Source organism: Jaculus jaculus, chromosome 11, assembly GCF_020740685.1.
Source record: "Jaculus jaculus isolate mJacJac1 chromosome 11, mJacJac1.mat.Y.cur, whole genome shotgun sequence".
NCBI lineage: Eukaryota > Metazoa > Chordata > Mammalia > Rodentia > Dipodidae > Jaculus > Jaculus jaculus.
The window spans coordinates 73382223-73394710 of record NC_059112.1 but is presented as its reverse complement, the minus strand read 5'-3'; the positions used below and the strand labels follow the sequence as shown (position 1 = coordinate 73394710).

General features: G+C 34.4%; 1 pseudogene; it reads left to right on the top strand.

The window, feature by feature from the left end:
* The first annotated feature begins 7612 nt into the window (after window positions 1-7612).
* LOC123453355 lies at window positions 7613-7809 on the top strand (annotated as a pseudogene).
* The last annotated feature ends 4679 nt before the right edge of the window (window positions 7810-12488 follow it).

Below are 12488 nucleotides of genomic sequence, written 5' to 3'. Positions count from 1 at the left end.
ATAAATTAACTTTTATATGTGATAATGTAATTGATCACCTTGACATTTCATTATTATCAGCAAACATGCATGTTTTCCAAAACCATGGCTTTTACCCTCTAAATTTGTTGTAAACTAATCTCTCTATTCACTTGAGATCTTATAGGTTAGCATTCATTCAGTGTATTCCACACATTGCTTTCATAAAACAATTTAAATATTCTTCTAGCTTTATGTTCCAAACAAATTTTAGGGAAGTGCATTCTGGATGAAACCATGTTTTTGAGTGAGGAAAGAATGAAGATATTCAGAGCAATTAGAATTGTCAGCTCTTCAAAACAACCACTTGGAAAACAAGAGACCTTAGGCTCTGCTTCATCTGTATGATAATGGATATGGTGTTTGAAGGGGGAATTAGTGTGTGTTTTGAAGCTAATTAAGGAACAGTTGTTAAATGTCACATCTGTTGTTAATAAAACATACGGGTTTTAAGATTTAATCTTGTACAGCTCTGGCATATTGAACCAATATATGCTGATGCTTGGATCTGGGGCAAATTTATCCCCTTCTGGATTTTTGGAATTCAATATCTGGAGCTATATTTTAAGCATGGGTCTTTGATATATTTTGGGAATAATTTTTAATTAGGTAATATTTGGGACTAAATCTATCATTAAACTTTTATACTTAGTTACAAATTATAATTGTATATGATTTTTATGATTTATGTAATGCTAAGGAGCAGTATAGAAATTATAAAATAATTGAACCAAAAATTAAGTAGGTTTCTCAGGGGCAATTTCAATTAAAGCTTTATAAATGTTAATTGTAATAAGTATCCACAGATATCTATTTAATATAAATATGACTTTATGTTGTCATATATAATAATTTATAAGAAGGAACAATATGAATTGTATATGAAACACATAAATTCTCATTTAGAACATATTCATTTTTACTAGTTATTTCTCTGAAATTTAATTTAAATTTTATTATTTAGAGCAATTCAGCTTGTTTATATTCAATTGGAATTATCTGTAATTTGTCTTGTTTTTGTGTTCACAACCTAGAAAGGCAAAACAAAAACGAAAATGACAATCCTCCACTTGACCTCTTTTCTCATCTAATTTGAGAGCATTGTTTCTACAGAGAAAACAGTCACCATGGTTACTAGTTGAAGAGACCTTCAAAAAGCTTCAGCTATGTTAGAAAGATCTATAGGTCTGCTATTTGTGTTTAATCAAATAACGGGCTGCTCCTTTGAGACTACACTTTTGAATTGAAAATTTGGGCTAGACGAAGTACTTTGTAATGACTGTAACACATAAATGTGTATGCTGTGGATGTTTATTCAATGAGAGACATTTGTCTGAAATTTTAATTTTTCAAAGTGAACTTAAGTGGGTAAAACTTGGTACTAGTGTCTGGCCAAATTGATATGACTGTTCTGTTCAAAGATCATAGAGATAAATTCACCAAGTGAGGAATCCATCTTATTAGTGAATGTCAGGAAATGCCAATGTGTGAAGGGAAATCAGAAATGCCACCTAAAGATATCCAAAGGAACTATACATATGAACATTTGTGCAGCTAGAAGTCTGACTAAAAATATGTACAACTTTAATTTTCCATGGGATACTACTATCTTTGGAGTAGAACAGCCAGAGAGATATAAGTATGTGAACAGTAAACAATTACACATTTGAACACTTTGCTATTTATTTTGCTAATAAGGTGACACATTCTTTGGCATATTCTTTTTATTTATTTATTTATTTATTTTTGAGATAGGGTCTCATTCTAACCCAGGCTGAGCTGGAATTAATATTAAAGTCTCAGAGTGGCCACAAACACATAGTAATCCTCCTACCTCTTGCCTACTGAGGGAGTGCTGGGATGAAAGGTGTGCAGCACCATGCCTGGATAACATATCCATTTATTTTAATGACATAAGTACATAAAATGTGATAGTGCAGTTTTAGGCAGCCATGGATTATGGACTTGTTCCAGCAGTATTAACTGTTCATGTAAAAAGTTTAATTATACAAACCTGGTTAAGTTATTAGCATGTTAAAATATATCTTTCATTCACATGCAGTATATTTGAATTGTGAAATTCTGATCATTAACAGACCAAAGCATATTCATTCAATTGCAATATTTTTGTTCACTTAGGTGTTTTAGTCAATTCATTGTGAACTGTCTACTGATGACAACTTTTTTGCAATGGCAAACCCCAGCAACAAGCTGAAAGAGGCAGAGCATGCAGGGTTGGGATTTTTGTTAGGGAAGGTTTAATCTCTGCTTTGTTTCACCCATTCTCAGAAGCAGTTGTTTTAACACAAGAACTTTGTGTTGGACTGGCAAGATGGCTTAGCTGTTATGGCACTTACCTGCAAAGGCTATGAACTCACGTTCAATTATCTAGGTCCCATGTAGCCTGATGGAGTGAAGCAAACGTGCAGCATCTCACATTGTAAATACTCATATTTAGTTTGCAGCATGCTGAAGGTCCTGGCCTGCCCTTTCTCTCTCTCTCCCTCTCTCTATTTCACTCTCTCTCAAAATAAAAATAAATAATAAATAATAACTTTCTGTCATGTATTTACAAAAGGTCTCCTTATTTCACTACTGTAAACCTAAAATTTGACCCTGACTTTTTTAACCCCTTCTAAAATTTATTCATGTTTAAAAATATATTTGCTGCACATTTCGAGATTAAAGTCCCTTTTACCAAATATTTTATATGTTAATAGTGCAAGCAAAAAAGATATAGTAGGAAAAATCAGAGTGGTGTCAAATGCTTGTGATCCTTACATTTGGGATGTAGAGAATGAAGGGTAAGAAATTCAATGACATCCTCTAATACATAGTGAGTTTGAGGTAACTTGGGATACATGACACCACTCAAAAAGAAAAAAAAAGAAAAGAAAGAAAAGCTCTGAGAGTATGTTAGCCAGGATTCTCTGCAGCAACAGAACCAAAAAAAAAAAGAAGTGTTTGTTGGATTAGTTTAGCAGGGTAGTCCAATTGCACAATAGCTGTCTGCAGGCTTGAACATGGAGGAACTCAGTAGCTACTCAGTCCATGGGGCTGGATGCCTCTGCAGTCTCGATCTTGCACTGAAGGCCTGGAGTATTCTCGAAGCGCTGCTGGTCTTCGGTCCATGTTGGAAGGCTCATTTCCGGGGTTCAAAAAGAATAATAACAGCTAGATAGGGGCATGTACAAGAAACAAGTGCAGCTTGCAAGAACATGCCAGCAATTATCATTGATAGCCAGATGAAAAAGAGCTCTAATTTCTCCGTGCTTCTTGTGTAGTCTGACACTTTGAGGACCCCAAAATACATCAGTTCATTCTTCCTGAAAACACCCTTATAACCCAAACCAAATTATGTGATTTCTAATCTACTCATGTTGACAAAAAGATGATTTAACTTTCAAAAAGAGGAAGAAGTAAATCAGCAAGACCTCACTTGGAATATTTTGCTTTATTAGTTTTTCATTAACCTATCAGAATAACTTACCATTTTATCTATGTATTTGAAATAATATAAAAATTTAATAACATAGAGCAATGGTTACAAGTTTAATTGAATTATTATAAGTAATCAGATTAAGGCTTTATAGAAGGGGAAATAAGGCTTACCTTTTTAGTCATTCTCCAAAATGTTAATAATTATATTCTAAAATATGTCCATTAGAGATGTTTATCTTAGAAAGCCCACATCAAATATATTTGAAGAGCAGAAAAGTTCTCAAAGGCAGTTTGGTCAGGCTGCTGGTGTTTCTCAAAAATTATATGAAACACACATGCTGGGATAATTTAGATAATGTTTTGAAATTTTGAATGCACCATATAAATATAACTGGGAACTATTATTGCTGAGCTCAGGAAGAAATCTCTGGATAAATGGGGAGAGACTATATCAGAGCTGAAGTGATAATGTTGTCAGATAATTTTTCACTGCTATTTTTTGGACCATTTTCTTTGTCCTCTATTATGGATGTTTCTATTGTCCTCACATTTTATGCTAGGTAGTCAATCTTGTTATCATGTTGTAATTTTAAATTTAATTATTTTAATGTAGTTTTAAGTTTAATGAACTAAATTTGAATAAAGTTGTATATGTTGAAGTAGTATGTGATGATAATTTGATATACAGTGATTTTGAGAAGAGATTATTAAAATTGCCCTGTCCAATATTTCATAGTTGCAATTTGTTATGTGTTAGCTAAGAATACTTAGAATCTAGGCTTCAGTTTTTATATCTGAAATGTTAAATTCATTTTGGCATAACACAATCATACATTAGGATGAAATTAGTAAATAGGTTTTTAAAAATCCAGAATTATAATCAGCAGTTAGGAACAGTCTTAATATCTTAATATATTAATAGGTCATCTGATAATTTACATATCCAAATAAGTGAAATTCACATGTGAATAATAATATTCATGACTCCATTACCTAATATTCCATACAGGTCTTTCCTCATTGTTATATTTATTATATGTTAAGTTATACTGTGCCAGCTCAGTATGGATATATATATATCCATATATATATAAGTATATATAATATATATATATAATATATATATATAATATATATATATATATATATATATAAGTATATATAAGTATAGTCATGATGTACTCATTCATTTTCTTAATTATTCAGCAAATGTCCTAGTATGTTTTATACAATATACAAAGCACCATCTCAGCAGTAGGGAAAACAAAGAAGCAAGTCTACACAGTGTTAGAAAAGTACTGTCTGGAGACAATATATTTTAAAATTTGCCTCAGAGTGGTCAGAAGATGCTATGTAGAATAAGAAAGATTTCTGGGTGTTGCTTTATTAACAATCTCTTTTTCTGAGGCTTTCTTTGAATCCTGATAAGTTGGTACAGTCACAACTCCATTGCTGTTAACTGTCTGGGAAGGGACAGACTTATAGACATAAGTGTGTTTTAAAAGTACTCTATCACCAACCATGATTTTGAACCATGATTTTGTTGGGGAGGGTAAGATGTAAAATTAAAATATTTTCCTTTTTCTTTTTGACTTTTGAGGTAGGGTCTCACTGTAGCTCATGCTGACCTGGGATGCACTATGTAGTCTCAGGGTGGCCTTGAACTGTTGGTGATCCTCCTACCTCTGCCTCCCAAGTGCTAGGATTAAAGGCGTGTGCCACCATGCCTGGCTTAAATACATGAAATTGTAGCTAAAATGTAAGAGAGAAGGAAAAGTAATATAGAATAAGGAACCCAAAAATGACAGAAGAGGAAATAAATAGAAATTCAGCTATGATAAGTGAGTGGTCTTAAAGAAATTGTTTTATTCAAACCTTGGCAAGATTATTTTAGGTAATCCAAGCTATAATTCTTTTCTCTTTTTTAACAAAAATGGCATAGCACTCCATACAATCCTGAAATTATGAGGTAAAGACCTTATGCTATTTTCTTAAAAGACCAGAAAAAAAAAAATCTTCTCTAATTTTATTTGTTCATAGTGGGAATTTGAATTGTTCTCTTCTCAGGTTATTTCTGATACTTCTGTGTCTGTCAATATTATCTGGTTGAATCAATAGTAATGAGTCTGTTCAGCAGCCCATGGACTCCTGTTTCTCTGCTCTCATGCTCTTCTAATACTAATCAATTAGACTAGGGGCCACAAACTTAGAAGATTGAGATATGAAATCTCTTTTCTGTTGATGCTATCATTAATCAAAAGAACTATATGATCTTTTCAATTTCTTTTAAACAACACAACTCAGGATTTAACAAATAGATTTTTTAAAATTAAGTTTTAATTTTTTTTCTTAAATTATTTGCAAAAACGTTTTTTGTCTCAATATAGTATTTTTGAAAATAAAAGTCTATTTAAAGATAAATACCATCATAATCAGACAATAAAATTTTATTTTTATGTAAATCATCTAACACTCACAGGGGCTTTCTTGATACTGCCTACTCAACTAATGTCACTTTAAGGATCTGCAGGACATATAGACATAAATAACCTCATTTGAACTCAAAATGACATTCCTAAAATAGAATAGCTATACTAAACCTGGACTTAGAAAGCCCAAATTTCATTATGGAAACCTTTTTTTTTCCCATTTATCTTTTCTTTTCTTTTTTTAAAAGTATATCCATTTAATTTATTTATTTGAGATAAAGAAAGAGAATGGGCACAGCAAGGCCTCTAGCCGCTGCAAATGAACCCCAGATCCATGCGCTCCCATGTCCATCTGTCTTATGTAGGCTCTAGAGAGTAGAATCTGGGTCCTTAGTCTTCATAGCAAGCTATCTCCCCAGCCCCATTTTTATTTTTTCCATATCAAAATCTGCACATAAAACTCCGTATTCCCTATATGTGTGTGTTTGAACTTTTAACATTTTTATGTGAATGTAATTTATTATTTTATATAAATAAATATATTTCCATCTCACATTTACAAATTTACATTATTGATATTTAGTTTTCAGGTGTTATATTTAATTTTATGTATGTAACTATCCAGTAAAGCTATTATTTTATTAAGTAATTTGATGATTTTTCTCCAACTTACCTTTTTTATCCCTTGTCATCAGCATGAATTAACACAAATAAATACAGACATACCCTAAACTATCATATACTCTATCTTCCTCTATAATAAAAATTCACATACAAAAAAAAAAAACTTAACACACACAAATATAATACAATTGGCTTTTAAAAATGTGCCCTTAGGGCTGGAGAGATGGCTTAGTGGTTAAGCGCTTGCCTGTGAAGCCTAAGGACCCTGGTTCAGGCTCGGTTCCCCAGGTCTCACGTTAGCCAGATGCACAAGGGGGCACATGCGTCTGGAGTTCGTTTGCAGAGGCTGGAAGCCCTGGCGCGCCCATTCTCTCTCTCTCCCTCTATCTGTCTTTCTCTCTGTGTCTGTCGCTCTCAAATAAATAAATTAAAAAAATAAATAAATAAATAAAAAATGTGCCCTTAAAAACGTTTGCCCTTTAAGAGATCATCACAAACTCTACTATCTAAAACCCTACATTTAACATCTACCAACTAGACTTCATATTATAAGTTGGTTATCGAATAAGTAGTAGAAAAAATGTATATTTTCTAATAAACTTATAGTTGTAATAGTATTCAATTATTATTGTATATTCAACTAGTTAATAAAAATTTGAAATTTCTAATGATAATTTGTATAACCATTTTCTCCTATGCCTTAAGCATACAATGTATTTAATGCTTTTTTTCCCCTATGTTATCAAAACGTTACTCTGAAAGTGCCCCACATTTAAACTAGCTCTGGGAATCATTCTACTGCATATATTCTATTGTATCAATTTTAAACTATTTTGCATAAAATATCAGGTTATAAGTTGCTTTGAAATTAATTCTTGAATAAGCTTTGTCATCCTTACTAGACACAAGGGTGATATAAGGTGAGGACCTTACTCTACTTATGGTATAGTGTTCAAGCTAAACCAGGACAGCTCTGTAATCATTAGATGAGAGCTTTGATAATTTCCTTACTTTCTTCATCACAACTGCCACATGTTACACTTATGGCCTCTCATACCACTGTTCTTGAGAACATACCATTTTGCCATGCTTGAGTAAAAAAAACTATACTTATTTCAGGGATCATTTCTATAGTTCATTACTAGAGAAGTTTCTCTGTGTAGAGTACCGGACACCACAAGGAGGAGGCATAGTGTTCTCTCTTGAGCTTGAAGCTGGCTCTTGGTATTGCTCTCTTCTGTATTTTTTATTCTTTAACCATAATTTTTTTTTAAAAAAAAGTTTTATCATATCCTTACTTTATATTCATTTGATTGCATTATAAGAAATGTATTTTTAGGGCTGGAGAGATGGCTTAGCGGTTAAGTGCTTGCCTGTGAAGCCTAAGGACCCCGGTTCGAGGCTCGGTTCCCCAGGTCCCACGTTAGCCAGATGCACAAGGGGGCGCACACATCTGGAGTTTGTTTGCAGAAGCTGGAAGCCCTGGAGCGCCAATTCCCTCTCTCTCCCTCTATCTGTCTTTCTCTCTGCGTCTGTCGCTCTCAAATAAATAAATTTAAAAATAATTTTAAAAATATAAAAAAAGAAATGTATTTTAAAATAAGGAAATAATAAATATCAACATTAACATTGCTCTTCTATATTTGATGTTTCTTTTTTTAATTAGTTTTGTATTCAGCATATAGTCAGTTTGGTACCATTATTAGGCTTATCCATGACCCAACCCCTCCCCATTGGCCCCTCCTTGTTGAGGTATATGGATCGTGCATGGTGGAGTTAGCCCACAGTTATGGATAAGATAAATGTCTCTGCATATCATGACCCAACATGTGGCTCTGACGTTCTTTCCGCCCCCTCTTCCTCAAAATATCCCTGAGCCGTGCTGGGTTCATTTTTGGTCTGCTTCAGTGATGAGGTGTTGGGGGCCTCTGGGATCAGGCTCTCTGATTTGGTAGAAGTTGATTTTTCTCTGTGTTGGTCTCCTTCCCCCTTGTGCTGGTATACAGTTCATCAGGAAAACAGCACGGTTGCTTGTTTCACCATTTTTCTTAGGTTCAGCTGGGGCCCTTTTGAGGTATGATGGGGTGGCTCTCTCCTTAGGATCTACATCTATCTGAAAAAGAGAAGCAAATTATCCAATGGAGAATAAGCTATTTCTTAAAGGTAATATTTTGCTTATGTTACCTTAACAACTATGCTTTCAGCCTAAGAGCATATGGTTTAAAGTAGAATTTATTTCTAATTAGATATATTTCAATGAAAATTTGCTCAGTTTTTGGTAATAGTGGATGGATTGTTATACATGACTGACAGAAACCAAAAGATTGAAGAGAACAAGTCACTGAAAAGTAATTATCAATCTCAACATGTGGACTAGATATTTTCAAATATAATTAACGTTATAAGGCAATTATGCAACATTACCATTCAGATATACCCAGTTTTCCTTGGTAAAGTAATATTTTAAAATTATACTGTTTTTAATCAGATAATGAGTTCATTACAATTATGGATAGCTGCAGTTTCCTGTGACATCAGTTCCTGTTTGTGTATGGAGAATCAATTTGACTTACCAAAATCTAGATACATTCTTACAGGCAATGGCAGGAAATTCAAATTTTATGACAACATAAATGGTCTCATCAATTATGATTGTTGTGAACTTTTAGAAAATAGATATTTTCATTCTTTTGCAACATGTTTCTCATAAAGAGAAAATTTATGTAACCATTCTTCTCAAAAAGTTGTTCTGTTCCTCAACAAATATGAATTACTGATTCACCCTTGGCCCTTCCTAAAAGATGCTACTGTGCTATCAATCATGCCCGTGCTTAGCCCCATCACACCATGTGAGGCTGCCTCAGATTGCACACTGTGTGTTCATGTCAGTATGGGAATGCTTGGCTACAACAGCCAGCTCAATGATCACTCCATCAGTATAACTGATAACAGAGTATAATTACAGGTGAAATATGTACTTTATGAGTACTCTGCATTGGAATCAAACTATGTGTTTCTCTAGAAGAAAGTGTTACTTGAAAATAAATGGAACTACATTAGCAATGGAAGGTGGTACAAAAAAAAACACAAAGAAAATCACTTTTTTAAAAACTGAAATACAATCCAATTTCTGAAGAAACTGTACCACTAGAGTTTTCAAATAATTTTACTAGAAGCTTTCTAATGACCATTTTCCAGTCCTTGGTTAGGTACCAGGAAATTTAGAGACAGCCAAAAATTGCTGTCATATTTCACTGAACTGGAAATTTCTAAGGAATATAGGAGTTTCTAATGTTTCTTTTCACAGTAGAGCCAATGGAAGAGTTGTCCTTATCTGTTTAAAAGTTCAATAATAATCATAGCACAGTTCATGTTCAGCAACAACAATAATAGTAGTAAACACAAATTAATCCAGGCTTGCTACACGTTGTTTGAGGTTGACAACTGATCCTTTTTTTGTTGTTTGTTTGTTTGTTTTGTTGAGGCAGTGTCTCACTGTAGCCCAGGCTGACTTGGAATTCACCATGTAGTCTTGGGTGGCCTCGAACTCATGGCAATCCTCCTACCTCTACTTCATGAGGGCTAGGAAAAAAGGCATGCACAACTCCAGGCTCATTGTTATTTTGTTATTTTCTTTAATGCAAATTTGTATTACAAACTGAACATAAAAGTGGAAGAGACAGAAACACTGGTGCTCTATTGCCATATCTCTTCCTTCATCAGTTTTGCTAATATATATTTCATCATCACAATAGAATATATTGACAAAATTGCATCTCATATTTTTAAAGACTTAAGTGTATATCACAGATGTTAGTTTTATGAAAAAAATTCCAAAGCTTTTTGGTTTTTTGTTTGGATAAATGTAAAATGAATCTAAACAATTAGTATCAAAATTGATGCACAAAATTGTTAAAGTTATCTTTGTGTTGCTGGCCAAATATCCAACCAGAAGCATCTGGTGGGAAGAAAGCCTAATGGCAGGCTTACAGATTCAGGGGAAGTTCTGTCAGGGCAGAAGAAGCTGGCTCCCCTCAGAGATCCATGGCAGAAAGACACAACCAACAGCCAGTAAACAGGAACAACCAGAGATCAAATTACTCTCAACCCCTTAGCAAGGCTAGATTAAGAGAGCCACCCCACCCCCAGTGACACATCCTCTGGCAGGCTGCTTATGTAAGAATCCTAACATTAATAATCAAAACTCCCTGAGGCTATGGGGAGGGGGACATATGTTTACATTTAAACCTGTCATGGATACTGTGCAATAAAAGCTAAAGTAGAATGTGTGGGTTTTTGCAAATGCTTTAACAGCTGATAAGATTTTACATTTGTAAAATTAGTATATTATACATGATACAGGATAGTTTTAAATTATAATTTGAAAAAGTAAATGTAAATGTAAATATATAAAAAGAATTATGGTGATAGATTTTAAAATGAAGTTGTAAGCCAATAAATTCGGCCAGACGAAGTTCAAGATTGTTTACAAGAGTTGAAGATGTGATCATTAAGGTGAAACAGTTTCTATCTCGTTTTCACTTTTTCAGAAAAAGTGTATGGTAGCAGGACCTCAGCTGTCTAGAGAGGCCAATATTAATACATCTTTGTGAATTAATAAACAGCTGTGTGATGGTTTGATTCAGGTGTCCCCCATAAACTTAGGGGTTCTGAATGCTAGGTCCCCAGCTGATAGCAATTTTGGAATTAACACCTACTAGAGGAAGTATATTGTTGGGAGAAGGCTTATGGGTGTTATATCCAGCTTCTTCTTGCCAGTTTGTGGAACACCTCTCCTGTCGCTATTGTGTATCTCATGTTGGCCAGGAGGTGATGTAAACCCTCTGCTAATGCGATCATTTTCACTTGACATTATGGAGCTTCACCTTGAGTCTGTAAGCCAAAAGAAACTCTGTTTTCCCCCACTAGCTGCTCCTGGTCAGGTATTTTCTTCCAGCAAAGTGAACTTAACTGCAATAATAAAATTGGTACCAAGAAGTAGGAGTACTGCTACTAGAAACATGACGCTGTGGCTTTTGGCCTGTTGGAGCTGATTTTCAAGAGGAATATGGAAGGATTTGAAACCGTGGCCCAAGTGATGCCTTGCAGTGCTTTAAATACAGCTTGATGAACTATAATGGCCAGAGTTGAAAGATCTATATTCAATAAGAACTATGGACTATGGGGTTTGGCTTCTGAGGGTAAGAAAGAGCTTTGGCTGGACTGGGATAGAAGCAGTTTGTGTGACAGGCTGAGAAATTGTGCATGGTTGCACTGTCTGGGAATGGACTGGTGTGAACAGAGGGATATGGAACAGAAAGGAAATGTTTGGCTGAAACTTCTGCCCATTCAACTGCAATTGTTTGAGAGAGCACAACTTTTGAGATTTGGCCAGCTGATCTGTATTGCTACAACAGGAAGAATACAAAATCTTCTCATGGAGCCTGAATGCTGAAGGAGTGTCCTGTTCTTCAAAGTCTGCTTTATTCCCCCTAGATTGATAAATGTGTTGCCCACCTGGTTTTATTGGGTCTAACAATGCCTGAAAAAGTGGATCATTGAATTTGTAACACAATCTTATATTTTGAAAATGGCCATGGGCAAGGTGAAGCAGACTTGTTGAATTACCTGTGTGGAACCCAATGAAATCATGAGGATGAACCATGGGTTGCAGTTGGAGACTTGGAGATACAAGGACTATGGGATGGCTTCCAAGCAGAGCTATTGGCACCAGATGAAGTTTCCTAAGACTGTGAGTGGCCTAGCTGGAGAGTTGGAATTGGAAATCCAGAGACTTGTCACTGGTCAGAATTATCTTCTACACTAATCAGTGGTTAGAGTTGTTGGACTTGGAGCTAGAGTTTGATGTTTACCCTGCTTAAATCTTGTATTGGTTGCACATTTCTATGCTAGGTTCAATGTCATCTTTTGCAGTGTGAATGACAGTATATTTTTTTATTTTTTTGTTGGTTTGTT